The sequence below is a fragment of the Taudactylus pleione genome, unplaced genomic scaffold, assembly GCF_031769625.1.
Source record: "Taudactylus pleione unplaced genomic scaffold, aTauple2 ptg000126l, whole genome shotgun sequence".
In the NCBI taxonomy this organism is placed as follows: Eukaryota; Metazoa; Chordata; class Amphibia; order Anura; family Myobatrachidae; genus Taudactylus; species Taudactylus pleione.
In genome coordinates this window covers 691,346-708,660 of record NW_028284528.1, presented here as the reverse complement: position 1 = coordinate 708,660, position 17,315 = coordinate 691,346, and the positions used below count along the sequence as shown (strand labels likewise).

At 43.4% G+C, this 17,315-nt stretch overlaps 1 protein-coding gene and 1 pseudogene across 2 annotated transcripts in view; both read left to right on the top strand.

Moving 5' to 3' along the window:
• Window positions 1–17,315, top strand: part of BCL9 (BCL9 transcription coactivator) — a 333,635-nt gene that overhangs the window by 240,775 nt on the left and 75,545 nt on the right. The gene's annotated exons all lie outside the window — the stretch shown is intronic.
• Window positions 13,810–13,928, top strand: LOC148523873 (5S ribosomal RNA; annotated as a pseudogene).

The following is a 17,315-nucleotide window of genomic DNA, read 5'->3' as shown; positions in this document are numbered from 1 at the left end:
TGTATAGCTATAATGTATAAGGGATGTACAGTATAGAACAGTAAGAAGAATGTATAGATACAATGTATAAGGGATGTGCAGTATAGAACAGTAAGAAGAATGTATAGATACAATGTATAAGGGATGGTGCAGTATAGAACAGTAAATAGAATGTATAGCTATTATGTATAAGGGATGTGCAGTATAGAACAGTAAGAAGAATGAATAGATATAATGTATAAGGGATGTGCAGTATAGGACAGTAAGAAGAATGTATAGATACAATGTATAAGGGATGGTGCAGTATAGAACAGTAAAGAGAATGTATAGCTACAATATATAAGGGATGTGCAGTATAGGACAGTAAGAAGAATGCATAGATATAATGTATAAGGGATGTACAGTATAGGACAGTAAGAAGAATGTATAGCTATAATGTATAACGGATGTGCAGTATAGGACAGTAAGAAGAATGTATAGCTATAATGTATAAGGGATGTGCAATATAGAACAGTAAGAAGAACGTATAGATATAATGTATAAAGGGTGCACTATAGGACAATAAGATGAATGCATAGATATAATGTATAAGGGATGTGCAGTATAGGACAGTAAGAAGAATGTATAGCTATAATGTATAAGGGATGTGCAGTATAGGACAGTAAGAAGAATGTATAGCTATAATGTATAAGCGATGTGCAGTATAGAACAGTAAGAAGAATGTATAGTTACAATGTATAAGGGATGTACAGTATAGAACAGTAAGAAGAATGTATAGCTACAATGTATAAGGGATGTGCAGTATAGGACAGTAAGAAGAATTCATAGATATAATGTATAAGTGATGTGCAGTATAGAACAGTAAGAAGAATGCATAGATATAATGTATAAGGGATGTGCAGTATAGGACAGTAAGAAGAATGTATAGATATAATGTATAAGGGATGTGCAGTGTAGGATAGTAAGAAGAATGTATAGATATAATGTATAAGGGATGTGCAGTATAGAACAGTAAGAAGAATGTATAGTTACAATGTATAAGGGATGTACAGTATAGAACAGTAAGAAGAATGTATAGCTACAATGTATAAGGGATGTGCAGTATAGGACAGTAAGAAGAATTCATAGATATAATGTATAAGTGATGTGCAGTATAGAACAGTAAGAAGAATGCATAGATATAATGTATAAGGGATGTGCAGTTTAGAACAGTAAGAAGAATGCATAGCTATAATGTATAAGGGATGTGCAGTATAGGCCAGTAAGAAGAATGTATAGATATAATGTATAAGGGATGTGCAGTGTAGGATAGTAAGAAGAATGTATAGATATAATGTATAAGGGAAATGCAGTATAGGACAGTAAGAAGAATGTATAAGGGATGTGCAGTATAGGACAGTAAGAAGAATGTATAGATATAACGTATAAGGGATGTGCAGTATAGAACAGTAAGAAGAATGTATAGCTATAATGTATAAGGGATGTGCAGTATAGAACAGGAAGAAGAATGTATAGCTACAATGTATAAGGGATGTGCAGTATAGAACAGTAAGAAGAATGTATAGCTATAATGTATGAGGGATGTGCAGTATACAACAGTAAGAAGAATGTATAGCTACAATGTATAAGGGATGTGTAATATACAACAGTAAGAAGAATGTATAGCTACAATGTATATGGGATGTGCAGTATAGGACAGTAAGACAAATGTATAGCTTTAATGTATAAGGGATGTGCAGTATAGGACAGTAAGAAGAATGCATATATATAATGTATAAGGGATGTGCAGTATAGAACAGTAAGAAGAATGTATAGCTACAATGTATAAGGGATGTGCAGTATAGGACAGTAAGAAGAATGCATAGATATAATGTATAAGGGATGTGCAGTATAGAACAGTAAGAAGAATGTATAGCTACAATGTATAAGGGATGTGCAGTATAGGACAGTAAGAAGAATGTATAGCTACAATGTATATGGGATGTGCAGTATAGCACAGTACGAAGAATGTATAGCTACAATGTATAAGGGATGTGCAGTATAGAACAGTAAGGAGAATGTATAGCTATAATGTATAAGGGATGTGCAGTATAGAACAGTAAGAAGAACGTATAGCTATAATGTATAAGGGATGTGCAGTATAGAACAGTAAGAAGAATGTATAGCTATAATGTATAAGGGATGTGCAGTATAGAACAGTAAGAAGTATGTATAGCTACAATGTATAAGGGATGTGCAGTATAGGACATTAAGAAGAATGTATAGATACAATGTATAAGGGATGTGCGGTATAGGACATTATGAAGAATGTATAGCTACAATGTATGAGGGATGTGCAGTATAGAACAGTAAGAAGAATGTATAGCTATAATGTATAAGGGATGGTGCAGTATAGAACAGTAAGACGAATGTATAGCTATAATGTATAAGGGATGGTGTAGTATAGAACAGTAAGGAGAATGTATAGCTATTATGTATAAGGGATGTGCAGTATAGGACAGTAAGAAGAATGTATAGCTATAATGTATAAGGGATGTGCAGTATAGAACAGTAAGAAGAATGTATAGCTACAATGTATAAGGGATGTGCAGAATAAAACAGTAAGAAGAATGTATAACTACAATGTTTAAGGGATGTGCAGTATAGAACAGTAAGAAGTATGTATAGCTACAATGTATAAGGGATGTGCAGTATAGGACATTAAGAAGAATGTATAGATACAATGTATAAGGGATGTGCAGTATAGGACATTATGAAGAATGTATAGCTACAATGTATGAGGGATGTGCAGTATAGAACAGTAAGAAGAATGTATAGCTATAATGTATAAGGGATGGTGCAATATAGTACAGTAAGGAGAATTTATAGCTATTATTATAAGGGATGTGCAGTATAGGACATTAAGAAGAATGTATAGCTATAATGTATAATGGATGTGCAGTATAGGACAGTAAGAAGAATGTATAGATATAATGTATAAGGGATGTGCAGTATAGAACAGTAAGAAGAATGTATAGATACAATGTATAAGGGATGGTGCAGTATAGTACAGTAAGGAGAATGTATAGCTATTATGTAAAAGGGATGTGCAGTATAGGACAGTAAGAAGAATGTATAGCTATAATGTATAAGGGATGGGCAGTATAGGACAGTAAGAAGAATGTATAGCTATAATGTATAAGGGATGTACAGTATAGAACAGTAAGAAGAATGTATAGATACAATGTATAAGGGATGTGCAGTATAGAACAGTAAGAAGAATGTATAGATACAATGTATAAGGGATGGTGCAGTATAGAACAGTAAATAGAATGTATAGCTATTATGTATAAGGGATGTGCAGTATAGAACAGTAAGAAGAATGCATAGATATAATGTATAAGGGATGTGCAGTATACTACAGTAAGAAGAATGTATAGATACAATGTATAAGGGATGGTGCAGTATAGAACAGTAAAGAGAATGTATAGCTATTATGTATAAGGGATGTGCAGTATAGGACAGTAAGAAGAATGTATAGCTATAATCTGCAGCGGATCCAGGCACGGGTATGCCGGTCCGTCACCCTGAGCGCTACTGTTTCCGGAGGGCGCAGGAAACGTCCACCTCCCACCCAGCACTATAGGATATATTTAAGCTCGGGGGGAGGGAGCGGAGGAGGGAAGGGGTGGCAACACAGGACGCCGCTGGGCGCAGCACTGCCTAGCACCGGCCCTGGCTATAATGTATATCTGGCTGACTAGCTGCAAACACCAGAAGCATACTTGCCGACATTCAGGTCCCTCCTTATGTGTCCGGTGGCATTTCATACCGATCCCGATAAAATCACACAGAAAAATCCCTCCCAAAATACCAGCAGACATGAAGGAGATCACTAATGTATAAGATACAATGTAATGGCCACAGTGCTAATTATCAGAGGCGGGCTGGCAGGGCCCCTGGGCCGGACTCCTCATCGGGGATTTGGGCTGGCAGCTGGCCGTTTGCGTGTGGTGTGTGGTCGACGCTCTCACTATTGTATCCGGCAGCGATGGTCCCTCCTGTGCGGCTGCGTCATTCACCATAGAAACTAGTAATGTTATAGCGCAGTCACTTCTTCCTGGGCAGTTCTTTAGCCTCCCTACTGCTTTGTTTAACCCATACTTACCTACTTTTGAAAAATCATGTCAGGGAGTCTGTGAGAGCAGCACCTACGAGCGCGGCGGTAAAGTGGGCGTGTACTGTTACATCTGAGAGGCGTGTCATAATACTGACTTACATCCACATATAAATGAGCCCCAAAGCAGTCAGTAAGATTTACTTGTGGATGAAAACGTACTGATATGTCTCAGAACATGATGTTGCCATAGGTACATACTTGGCTACTCTCCCGGGAATCACGGTAGGCTCACGATTTTTCGGGTAACCCCCCCCGCAATCCCGGAAGTGTAGACAGATCTCCCCCGTCCCAGTGAAGTGGGCAGGATGGGGAGATTTTCCAAATAAATTTGTGGGTCCGTAGGGACAGGGCGGGGCTAAATTAAACAAATTGCATCATTTAGCCCCGCCCCCTCCTCGCGGACCAGCAAATCACAGAGTTTTACTGTAAAGGGGTGGGGCCTAATGATGGCTTTTGCCTGGCCCCGCCCCCAAAGCTGAGAGCAGCAGGTTCTCTCCGGCTGCTCCTGAAGAAGACAACTGAAAAGTTGGTAAGTATGCAGAGGGATCATTGAGCCTTATAACCAATGCAGGAACATTATACTAATCATCCCATTTCAATGTATATATCTTTTTTTTTATTTTTTATACTGTATATATGTAATAGTTTTATAATGGGGGTAAGATGCAATTAGGGAGATTACTAGACTTCAGGGAGATTGCTACTATTTCAGGGAGCCTCCCTACTAAACACCGGCATGAATGTATCATTGGCGGAATGTGTCACATGCTTAAAGCATCCCGTCTGCGTATTAAAGATTTGTTTTATACTGACTGAGAGGTGCCTACAGATACAGAAAAGTCATTTATACTGACTGAGAGGTGCCTACAGATACAGAAATGTGATTTATACTGACTGAGAGGTGCCTACAGATACAGAAATGTGATTTATACTGAGAGGTGCCTACAGATACAGACATGTGATTTATACTTACTGAGAGGCACCTACAGATACGGACATGTGATTTATACTGACTGAGAGGCACCTACAGATACGGACATGTGATTTATACTGACTGAGAGGCACCTACAGATACAGACATGTGATTTATAATGACTGAGAGGCACCTACAGATACAGAAATGTGATTTATACTGACTGAGAGGTGCCTACAGATACAGAAATGTGATTTATACTTACTGAGAGGCACCTACAGATACAGACATGTGATTTATACTGACTGAGAGGCGCCTACAGATACAGACATGTGACTTATACTGACTGAGAGGTGCCTACAGATACAGAAATGTGATTTATACTGACTGAGAGGCACCTATAGATACAGAAGTGTGATTTATACTGAGAGGCACCTACAGATACAGACATGTGATTTATTATACTGACTGAGAGGCACCTACAGATAGAGACATGTGATTTATACTGACTGAGAGGCACCTATAGATACAGAAGTGTGATTTATACTGACTGAGAGGCACCTACAGATAGAGACATGTGATTTATACTGACTGAGAGGCATCTATAGATACAGACATGTGATTTATACTGATTGAGAGGCGCCTACAGATACAGAAATGTGATTTATACTGACTGAGAGGCACCTACAGATAGAGACATGTGATTTATACTGACTGAGAGGCACCTATAGATACAGAAGTGTGATTTATACTGACTGAGAGGCACCTACAGATAGAGACATGTGATTTATACTGACTGAGAGGCATCTATAGATACAGACATGTGATTTATACTGATTGAGAGGCGCCTACAGATACAGAAATGTGATTTATACTGACTGAGAGGCACCTACAGATAGAGACATGTGATTTATACTGACTGAGAGGCACCTATAGATACAGAAGTGTGATTTATACTGACTGAGAGGCACCTACAGATAGAGACATGTGATTTATACTGACTGAGAGGCATCTATAGATACAGACATGTGATTTATACTGATTGAGAGGCGCCTACAGATACAGAAATGTGATTTATACTGACTGAGAGGGGTATACGTTTATGATGCCGGAGGTCCCAATGCCGACCGCCGGCATCTAGACTACAGAATCCAGGCGAGGGTTAACTAACCTATGCTGGGAGACCAGCGCCCGGCATCCCGATCGAAGGGATGCCGGGCGCCAAGCGCGGACAGCCGCTGGGGGGGAGGAGGGTTAGGTTTAGGGTTCCCGAGGGGGACTTAGGGTTAGGCACCCCCCTGGGGGACTTAGGTTTAGGCGGCGCGGAAAGGGGGGGGTTAGGTTTAGGCACTTAGAGGGAGGATTAGGGTTAGGCACAGGGGGTGGAGGTTAGGATTAGGCACCCTAAAGGAGGGTTAGGGGGTAAGTTAGGTTAGTTTATACTTACCTTCTAGACGATCAGGATTTCCTTCCATGTCGGGCTGGTGCTGCCGGGATTTGAACCGCCGGCCATACTGACTGAGAGGCACCTACAGATACAGACATGTGATTTATACTGACTGAGAGGCACTTATAGATACGGAAATGTGATTTATACTGACTGAGAGGCACCTATAGATACAGAAATGTGATTTATACTGATTGACAGGCGCCTACAGATACAGACATGTGATTTATACTGACTGAGAGGTGCCTACAGATACAGACATGTGATTTATACTGACTGAGAGGTGCCTACAGATACAGACATGTGATTTATACTGACTGAGAGGAGCCTATAGATAAAGAAATGTGATTTAAAACACTATAAACTGCTTCCCTAATCCATCAGAGTGTTTTATGTAACAGTAAGTAATGATCTTACTCAGTCATCATCTGTAGCCAGAACGACTGTGTCACTGCTACATGAGGGCAACACGGAGGGGAGAAACATGGAGAGAGGAACACAGAGAGAGGAACACGGCAAGAGAGACACGGAGAGAGAAACACGAGATACACAGAGAGAGAAACATGGAGTCTCATGTCTGTCACCAGGTCTCCCATAGAATTACTATAATCCACATGTAATTCAGGCAACTAAGTACCTTGGAAATGTCAGAGTTCAGGTTACTGACCAGGGAGACAAAAAACTCCCAATAGATGAAGTGATGGAATGATTAATAAATGACACTAATTATTATGTAAGACGGATCCTACGTCACAGTAAGCAGTGATACATGAGAGTGGAACATGATGTGTTGTTGAAGTCAGTGGCATATCTGTAATGGGTACAGGGGGCCTGATTCAGAGCCGCTCGTAAGCGGCCGCTAGTTCGCTCCGAGCGATGTTCGCACAACTGCGCATGCGTATGGGTCGTAATGCGCATGCGCCAACCAGTCAGTGCGGTCGGAAATCGAGCGCTCACAAAATAGCGAGTGCCTGTTAATTTGAGTGACAGGCTGAGGCGTTTGTGGGTGGTAACAGGGGAAGGTGCTTGAAAACGGGGAGTGGAGATCTGAACGCAGGCGTGCCAAACGGTCAAAACAGGCGTTTTAAGGGTGTGCATAATTAACAAAGCAGCGTCATCGACCACGTCACTTGGTTGTTTCTTAACCTGAACTGTTCGCATGATTGCGGTAGGATAAACCTACCACAAGCACTGCGAGCAGTTCAGATGCCTTTCGATGTACTCGATTAATCAAATAAATAGCGGAGATGACGTATGATGCGAGCGGCCAGGGGGCGTCTTTACAAAATAGCGAGCGCATGTTTAGTTCGCTTCTCAGACATAGAGGCGTCAACAGACTGCAAAGAGCGAGCGCTCAATTTAAATAGCCGGCCCCTTTTTCTGACCGAGCGGGCGCAAATAGCGTCCGGCTCTGAATCAGGCCCAGGGAGTGCAGTGCTCATGGGCCCATGAGTCATAGGGGACCCCGTCCCGCACACTCTGCACCCATGAGTGATCCACCAGAGACAGTATCAGAGCCTGTGTGGTGCCCCCCTAAGAGTCCCTTTGCTGTACGTGTGTATGCATATGGGCATTCCACTTTTGGTTTCCCTACACTCTGGACCTCATTCAGAGCCGCTCGCAAAATGCGAGCGCTCGCTCTGAATGAGGGCGGCCGCATCTCTAAAATGAGCCGGCCTCCTGGCCGCTCGCTAAGCTGTGGGTGACCACCCACAGCTTTAGCGAGTGGCCAGGTTGATGGTCGCGATGGTCAACATCATCGCGACCATCGGGGCTTGCGAGGAGACCCTTGTGGTAGGGTCTCATCTGCTGCAAGCCCCAGTGAGCTTTCAGCTCTATTAGAGCTGGAAGCTCACCACTGACATCACGAGTGATGTCAGTGGGGCCGCCCCCAAACGGCAGGCGTTCCGTCGGGAACGCCTCCGTTTGGCAAGCCAACCCCCGCCCCGCCTACAAAACAGTGCGAGCAGTAGTAAGCCCCGGAGCGAGAGAATTTCTCTCTCGCTCCGGGGCTTGCACACGCGCAGTGCGGCCACTGCGCGTGCACAGGGCCTCTACATCGAGCACATTGGCACTTGCAAGCAGGTCTGAATGAGACCCTCTGTTCGGTAATAGAATAATTGGGATAACACAAGGTTAATGTATTTATGGATCCTGCATTGCCACAAGTGTCTCTCTGGATGGACATTGTGAGTAACATAGGGATTTATCTATTTTTTTAAATTCCATTCAAGCTGTATCCGTTCATTTAAAAGCATAACTTATACAGAATGTCGCTGAAGCATAGGGGCAGCGCAGGATAACCAGGCATGGTCATGCCACTGTAGGAGCAGGGCTGAATCTACAATACCCATTATTATGGTGGTAATTCATCTCTGATAAAGAAGTACAACTTTAGTTTAGTCACACGGTCACCACACAATACTAACATAGAAAATACACATATTCTTAGTGAAATAAGAATGTCATTGCTCCGTGACATATTATTTGTAATTAATTGGTGAAATAAGACAAAAATCCGGGATACATACATTCAGCGGAGAGTCACTGTGACGACAGAGAAGATGCTGGTAAAGATATGGTCCCAGAATAATAGATGACAATTTGATCTCAGAAGTTTTGGACAGAGTAGATTGAAGTTTGGTCCCAGTTGTTGGAGTAATATAGATATTAAAGATGTAGATTTAGTTGTTGTAGAAGTTATTGGTTCAGTTGTGGATTTTCTAGGCTCTGTTCTTGTTGGTGTTGTTGTAGATACTACTTTTTATGTTGTTTTAGGTTTTTTTTTAAGCCAGTTGGTTTTGTAGATGAAGATGATGGTGAAGCTGTCACTGTAGACTCAGTTATTGCACATGTACAGTAGACGCAGTTGTTGCTGTAGACTCCGTTATCGATGCAGATGTACAGTAGACACAGTTGGTGATATAGACTAGAGCTGGCCACACACTAGACCAACTTACATCCAACCAGCCAACTAGTTGATTGGTTGGAATGAAAATCTGGTAACGTATGGGAGTAACTGATGATCAGCAATTTGCTCCTAAATGCCAGAATACAGATGAAAATGGTCGTTCAGACAAGTTTGTTAAATGTTTTATCGAAACTATTTGTTCAAACAACAGTTTTGGTCCATTTTCCAGCATTTGGGAACAAATTCCTGATTGTAATTTGCTTTCATACCTTACCAGATTTTCATTCCAACCAATCAACACGTTGCCTGGTTGGACAGATAATCTTTAGATGTGTGGCCAGCTTAAGTCTTTGTTGCAGTTGTACAGTAGACAGTTGTTGCTATAGACTCAGTCTTTGTTGCAGATGTACAGTAGACACAGTTGTTGCTAAATACTAAGTCATTAATGCAGATGTACAGTAGACACAGTTGTTGCTATAGACTGTTATTGCTACAGATGTACAATAGACACAGTTGTTGCTATAGACTGTCATTGTTGCAGATGTACAATAGACAGTTGATATAGACTCAGTCTTTGCAGATTTACAGTAGACACAATTGCTGATATAGACTCAGTCATTGTTGGAGATGTACTGTAGACACAGTCGCTGGTATAGACTGTCATTATTGCAGATGTATAGTAGACACAGTTGCTGAGTTATTGTTGCAGATGTACAGTAGACAGTTGCTGATATAGACTCGGTCATTGTTGGAGATGTACAGTAGACACAGTTGCTGCTATAGACTCAGTCATTGTTGTAGATGTACAGTAGACAGTTGCTGATATAGACTCGGCCATTGTTGGAGATGTACTGTAGACACAGTTGCTGCTATAGACTCAGTCATTGTTGCAGATGTATAGTAGACAGTTGCTGAGTTATTGTTGCAGATGTACAGTAGACACAGTTGCTGATATAGACTCAGTCATTGTTGGAGATGTACAGTAGACACAGTCGTTGCTATAGAGTATAGACTGAGTTATTGTTGCAGATGTGAAGTAGACACAGTTGCTGAGATAGACTAAGTCATTGTTGCAGATGTACAGTAGACAGTTGCTGATATAGACTCGGTCATTGTTGGAGATGTACTGTAGACACAGTTGCTGCTATAGACTGTCATTATTGCAGATGTATAGTAGACAGTTGTTGAGTTATTGTTGCAGATGTACAGTAGACACAGTTGCTGATATAGACTCAGTCATTGTTGGAGATGTACAGTAGACACAGTTGCTGTTATAGACTCAGTCATTGTTGTAGATGTACAGTAGACACAGTTGCTGTTATAGACTCAGTCATTGTTGTAGATGTACAGTAGACACAGTTGCTGTTATAGACTCAGTCATTGTTGGAGATGTACAGTAGACACAGTTGCTGATATAGACTCAGTCATTGTTGGAGATGTACTGTAGACACAGTTGCTGCTATAGACTGTCATTATTGCAGATGTATAGTAGACAGTTGTTGAGTTATTGTTGCAGATGTACAGTAGACACAGTTGCTGATATAGACTCAGTCATTGTTGGAGATGTACAGTAGACACAGTTGCTGATATAGACTCAGTCATTGTTGGAGATGTACAGTAGACACAGTTGCTGTTATAGACTCAGTCATTGTTGTAGATGTACAGTAGACACAGTTGCTGTTATAGACTCAGTCATTGTTGGAGATGTACAGTAGACACAGTTGCTGTTATAGACTCAGTCATTGTTGGAGATGTACAGTAGACACAGTCGTTGCTATAGAGTATAGACTGAGTTATTGTTGCAGATGTGAAGTAGACACAGTTGCTGAGATAGACTAAGTCATTGTTGCAGATGTACAGTAGACAGTTGCTGATATAGACTCGGCCATTGTTGGAGATGTACAGTAGACACAGTTGCTGTTATAGACTCAGTCATTGTTGGAGATGTACAGTAGACACAGTCGTTGCTATAGAGTATAGACTGAGTTATTGTTGCAGATGTGAAGTAGACACAGTTGCTGAGATAGGCTAAGTCATTGTTGCAGATGTACAGTAGACAGTTGCTGATATAGACTCGGCCATTGTTGGAGATGTACAGTAGACACAGTCGCTGCTATAGACTGTCATTATTGCAGATGTATAGTAGACAGTTGTTGAGTTATTGTTGCAGATGTACAGTAGATAGTTTTTGATATAGACAGTCTTTGTTGTAGATGTACAGTAGACACAGTTGCTGATATAAACTGTCATTATTGCAGATGTACAGTAGACACAGATCCTGAGATAGACTAAGTCATTGTTGCAGATGTACAGTAGACACAGTTGTTGATATAGACTCCGTTATTATTGGTTCAAAATGTTGTTGCTGTTATGTATTGTAGACCCAGTTGTTGCAAATTGGGCTGTAAATACTATAGGCTCACCTATTATTGAATTTGTAAGATCATTTGTTGATGGTGTTGTTGACTCAGGTGTCAAAGACATGTTAGAGGCAGGTATTATTAATGTAAATAGGGTTGTTGAAGTCAACTCTGTTGAGGTTGTTGACTTAGATGTTGAAGATGTAGATTTAGTTGTTGTAGAAGTTATTGGTTCAGTTGTGGATTTTCTGGACTCTGCTGTTGTTGATGTTGTTACCTTAGTTATTGATGTTGTATACTAAGAAGTTGTTGTCTCAGTCATTATTGCTGTTATTAGCTCAGTTATTCATGTAGTGGAATCACTGATGTGTGCTCAGTTGTTGATAATATAGAGTTAAATATTGTTGATGTTTATTCAGTTGTTGCTATTGTTTACTGTTTTATATATTGTAGACTGTTGTTGTTGTTCTTGTTATAAATTGAGCTGTTTATGTCATAGGCTAACATATTGTTGATTATGTAAGTTCAGTTGCTGTAGATTTTCTAGACTGCTGTTGTTATTGTTGTTAACTCAGTTATTGATGTTGTAGACTCAGCAGTTGTTATCTCAGTCATTATTGTTGTTATAGACACAGTTATTGTTTATGTATTTTGTTGAGTCAGTTGCTGCTGTTGTTGATTCCGGTGTTATAGATATTTCTCTTTCATCCACTAGGGGACACTGGAGGTGCTTACGCTGGGGTATAGAGGCATGGATAACTGGAGCCGGCACTTTAATTAATTTAGAAGTGTGAAGCTCCTCCCCCTCTATGCCCCATCAGTCCTCAGTTTAGAAAATGTGCCTACTAGGAGCTGGTCACAATTTGCTGTGCTCCAGCAACACATATATTTTATTTATTTAGGTTTTCTTTATTTTTACATCTTTTGACACTTTTAGGTACCCTTCACCACCTCTCTAAAGGTGGGGTCCGGGTACCTGGCGCCCTGTCCTTATAGGAGGCAGGAAGGAGTGCACAGCGCTTATACTAAAATCACTGACAGCTCCTTACTGCCACAGCACATTCTCAACAAGGAAGAGAGAAGTGCTGAAAAATCGGGGAGCACGCGGTGAGTAAACATCTGCACATCCCCCCGCTCCCAGCCCCACAGCTGCCCAGCGTTATTACAATTCTTTGTGTGCTGGGCAGCTAATGCAGACAGCTCCCTGCTCTGTTGACTAGGTGTGCTCTCCCTCCTCCCGCTGTTAAGGCGCTGAAACCCGCTCTTACAGGGGCACAGGGCTGCTAAGCAGAGTCTCCTTATCCCCGCTCTTACACTGCACGCGGGGCTGCTAATGCAGAGGCTCCTTATCCCCACTCTTACACTGCACGCGGGGCTGCTAATGCAGAGGCTCCTTATCCCCACTCTTACACTGCACGCGGGGCTACTAAATGTTCAGATCACGTCGGGGTCACGCGGGGCTGCTAATGCAGAGACTCCTTATCCCCGCGCTATTACAGGAGGCGCGGGGCTGCTGACTGAGCGCTACAGCGCGGCACCCGGCTCTCCCTCTCCCCGCTGATTAAGTGGCCTGGGGCAGCTAATTAAGTGCGCTACCGCGCGGCTGCACCTGCTCTCCCTATCCCCGCTGTACACACGCGCGGGGGGGAGGTTACTGGACAGACATCTTGTATAGCCCTTTAGGGCATAAAGAAGGGTCGGAGCTAAAAGGCAGCGCGGGTCTCTCTCCTCTATGCGGCAATGGCTGTATAACAGCGGGGCTGCCGTTCTCTCATACACAGCAGCTCATACTGCATCTCCATTACAAGAAGATTGCAGTGTAAGACACAGAAGGCTGGACTCCTCTGCTGCAGGACAAGTACATCCCCTCCTCTGTGTCCCACAGCCTTCTTGTTTATCTTGTCTGTGTCTTTTCTGTTTTATGCTGTTTTTCTGGGTGACTGTGTGTACCATTTCCAACAGAACCAAGGCTTCTCAAAAGCTGTTTGTCTGTTCTAAGTGTAACAACAAACAGACCAAGCCACATGCCACAGGGTCTAAGCCTACGGCCACACCACCCTGAACACGCCCGATCTCGTCTGATCTCGGAAACTAAGCAGGGTCAGGCCTGGTTAGTACTTGGATGGGAGACCGCCTGGGAATACCAGGTGCTCTACGTTATGTGATGCTAACAACTGACCCACAGATGGCGATTACTAACTCTCCTACACCGCCATGGGCCACTGACGTGGTAGGAGTTATGTCAGACTTAGCAAAGTTGGTAAGGCGCGCAGGTCTTAACCTTCCTGGATAGCTGGGTTAACCAAATCTCCAGACACCCTGCGTCAGGTAAGGGGTGCAGCGGTGCCTGCACCCTTCACTTCCTACCAAAAAACCCCAAAACATTTGTTTCATTCCTTTCGAGCGCCTCATTCCTTTCGTGGTAGAGCCAGAAAGTTCCCACGCAACCAGAGGCGGCAGAGGTAAAGGTCGTCCTCACACGGTTGCACTTAGACACAAAAGCGTACTCTAACGCATGTTCTCTAGTCAGAAGAGTCAGTCGAAGAATTCCTCGATGCGCGGTACTTATAAGACAGGATCTGTTGAGCAATGCAGCCGGATAAGCGGTTCCAAAATTCACGTAGGTTTCCGTCTAGCTTCCCTTTTCCATCATTCATAATGGAGAAGTGGGAAATACCTCCTCCTATAGATGTTTCTGTTTCCCGTCTCTCTCTAAGAAAACAGCACTTCCGGTGTCGGGAGCTACTGTTTTAAAGGACCCTTCCGATCGTAGGTTGGAGACAACACCGAGATCTATATATACCGCAACGGGAGCTCAACTTACACCTACCCTTGTTACCGCCTGGGTTAACAAGGCTGTGGTTTGCTGGGCTGACCAGTCAGATTAGTGCTCGCATATCTGCGTCTGCTATTTCAGGATCCCAGAAGACCTTACCGGAAGATCCTAAACTTGTTGAGAAACAGGTGGCATGACGGTCTTCCGTCCCACCTGGGGTCTCCTGCGGTGGGACCCTGCTTGCAAGAATTCAACAAGTTTGGAACCAGACCTCTTCAGAACCGTGGATTCACAGTACCGAATCAGGGGAGTTCAGACTTCGAAGCCCCCCCCTCCAACTCGGTTCTTCACTACGAATTCCACAGGAGGTTCTCAGGTGGTGTCATCTGTGCTAGTTCCGGTTCCGGAGCATTAGCGAGGTATGGGGTTTTTACTCAAACCTGTTTGTAGTGCTCAAACCGGATGGTTCGGTCAGACCCATACTAGGCCTTAAGTCTTTAAACCTGTATCTGAAGATGTATCGTCCAAACTCATGTCAGTCATGATCGCTCTCCTTCGGTCATCAGGAGTGAACATCGTGAGCTTGAAACCAGGGGAGTTCCTATTATCCCTGGATATCAAGGATGCTTATCTCCTTGTTCCCATTTGGGAACCACACCAGGCTTTTCTGCATTTTGCCATATTAAGATCATGGCCGTTCGAGTTATCCTCGGCTCCCCGCATAATCCCTTATTTGGACGATCTGTTGCTCAAGGCTCCATCGTTATCTCTTCCATTAGATATGCCTTACTGACCTATCACACTCTAACCCAACACGGTTGGATAATCAACTTCAAGAAGTCAAATCTCAATCCGTACCAGAAACTTCTATTTCTGGGCATGATATTGGATACGGAATCACAGAGGATTTTTCTTCCAACAGACAAGGCCAGGGATAGCCTGTTGTTAGTTCAGCTGGTCCTCAGAATAAGGAAGGTGTCAATGCTTCTTTGTCTGCATCTCTTAGGAAGGATGGTAGCTGCCTTTGAGGCACTGAAGTTCGGCCGGTCCCACTCCAGGGTTTTTCAGGTCAGGGTCTCATCTGCTTCTACATCGACAGATCCGTCTGAGCCGGTTACCACAGTGGCCCTTCTCTGGTGGACGCAATCCACCAAATTTTTTAGCGGGCCCGGAAATTCGGAGTGGGAGACTGGATCATCGTAACACGGATACCTGCCTCCGAGGATGGCAAGCAGTAGTCCTCAATTTCCACTTTCAGGGTAGATGGTCTCCTCTAGAACAGACATGGCCCATAAATGTGTTGGAACTCAGAGCGATTTACAATGTCCTGATAGAGACAATAGAGTTTCTACAGGCTTGTCCGGTAAGAGTTGAGGCCGACAACGCGACGGCCGTCGCTTACATGAACCGCCTAGGGGGAACTCAGAGTAGCATGGCTATGCGAGAAGTAACTCAGATCCCCCGGTGGGCCGAGAACCAGTCAGTAATCCTGTCGGCGGTATTCATTCCGGGTGTGAACAACTGGGAAGCAGATTACCTAAATCGACAGGATGTCCATCCCGGGGAATGGATGCTTCATCTATCGCGCTGATTCGTCGATGGGGAGGTCCTCAGGTGGACCTCATGGCGTCACGACTGAATTGTCAGCTCCCGGTATATGTGTCCAAAACTGGAGATCCGCAAGCGGAAGCAGTAGACGCTCTGACAAGTCAGGGGATCTACGACTTTGTTTACCTTTTTCCTTCTATTCCGCTTCTTCCTCGTCTTCTACAAAGGATAAACAAGAGACAGCCTCTGTAATTCTCGGGGCTCCGATATGGCTTCGGAGAAGTTGGTTGTCGGACCTTCGGTTCCTATTGTCGAATGATCCATAGCCCCTTCCTCTGCGCCCGGATCTTCTACAGCAGGGCCCTTTTCATACACCCCAACTTAGCACAACTGCGTTTCGCGGGGTGGCTCTTAAAACCGATATCCTAAGATGCAGAGGCATCCCAGACGTGGTTATTCCTACCATGATAAGCACCAGAAAGCCAGTTTCGGCTGTGCATTATCATCGCTTCTGGCGTGCTTATATCTCAAATGGTGTTCCAGTCGGTGTCTTCCATCTATGACTTTTCGTTTGTCTCGGTTCTGCTTTTCCTTCGGACAGGTCTGGATTCTGGCCTTCGTCTGGGAACCTTAAGGGTGCAGGTTGGTGCCCTTTTACATTTTCTTTCAAGGGAAATTGGCCCTCAATCCTGAGGTGCAGACGTTTCTTCTAGGGGTCTTGAATGTGCAGCCCCCTTTTGTACCTCCAATAGCTCCCTGGGATCTAAATTTGGTGCTTCTGTTTCTTTATGCGCCCATGTTTGAACCTTTGGAGGAAGTTGATCTTAAGCACCAGTCTTGAAAGAATGTCCTCCTCCTGACTCGCGCTTTGGCTCGTAAATTTTCAGATTTGGGTGCTCTGTCTTATAGCCACCTAGGGCAGAACTCCAGACGGTACCGCCTTCCTTCCCAGGGTTGTGTCGGCTTTTCATTTCGATCAGCCTCTTGTGGTACAGTCGTCGGTGAAGGACTCTGGAGGTTCTTCTACCTTGGATATGGTTAGGGCTTTCCGCATCTATGTTACCAGGACAGCGTCCCTTCGTGGTCTGAGTCGGTTTTTTGTCCTCTATGTTGTTGTTCGGAGGGGTTGGCCAGCGTCTAAGCAGAGTTTGGCATATTGCATTTGGCTGACTAATCATCAGTCTTATGTTAGTGCCGACCGTGGGCCTCCTTCGTCCATTTT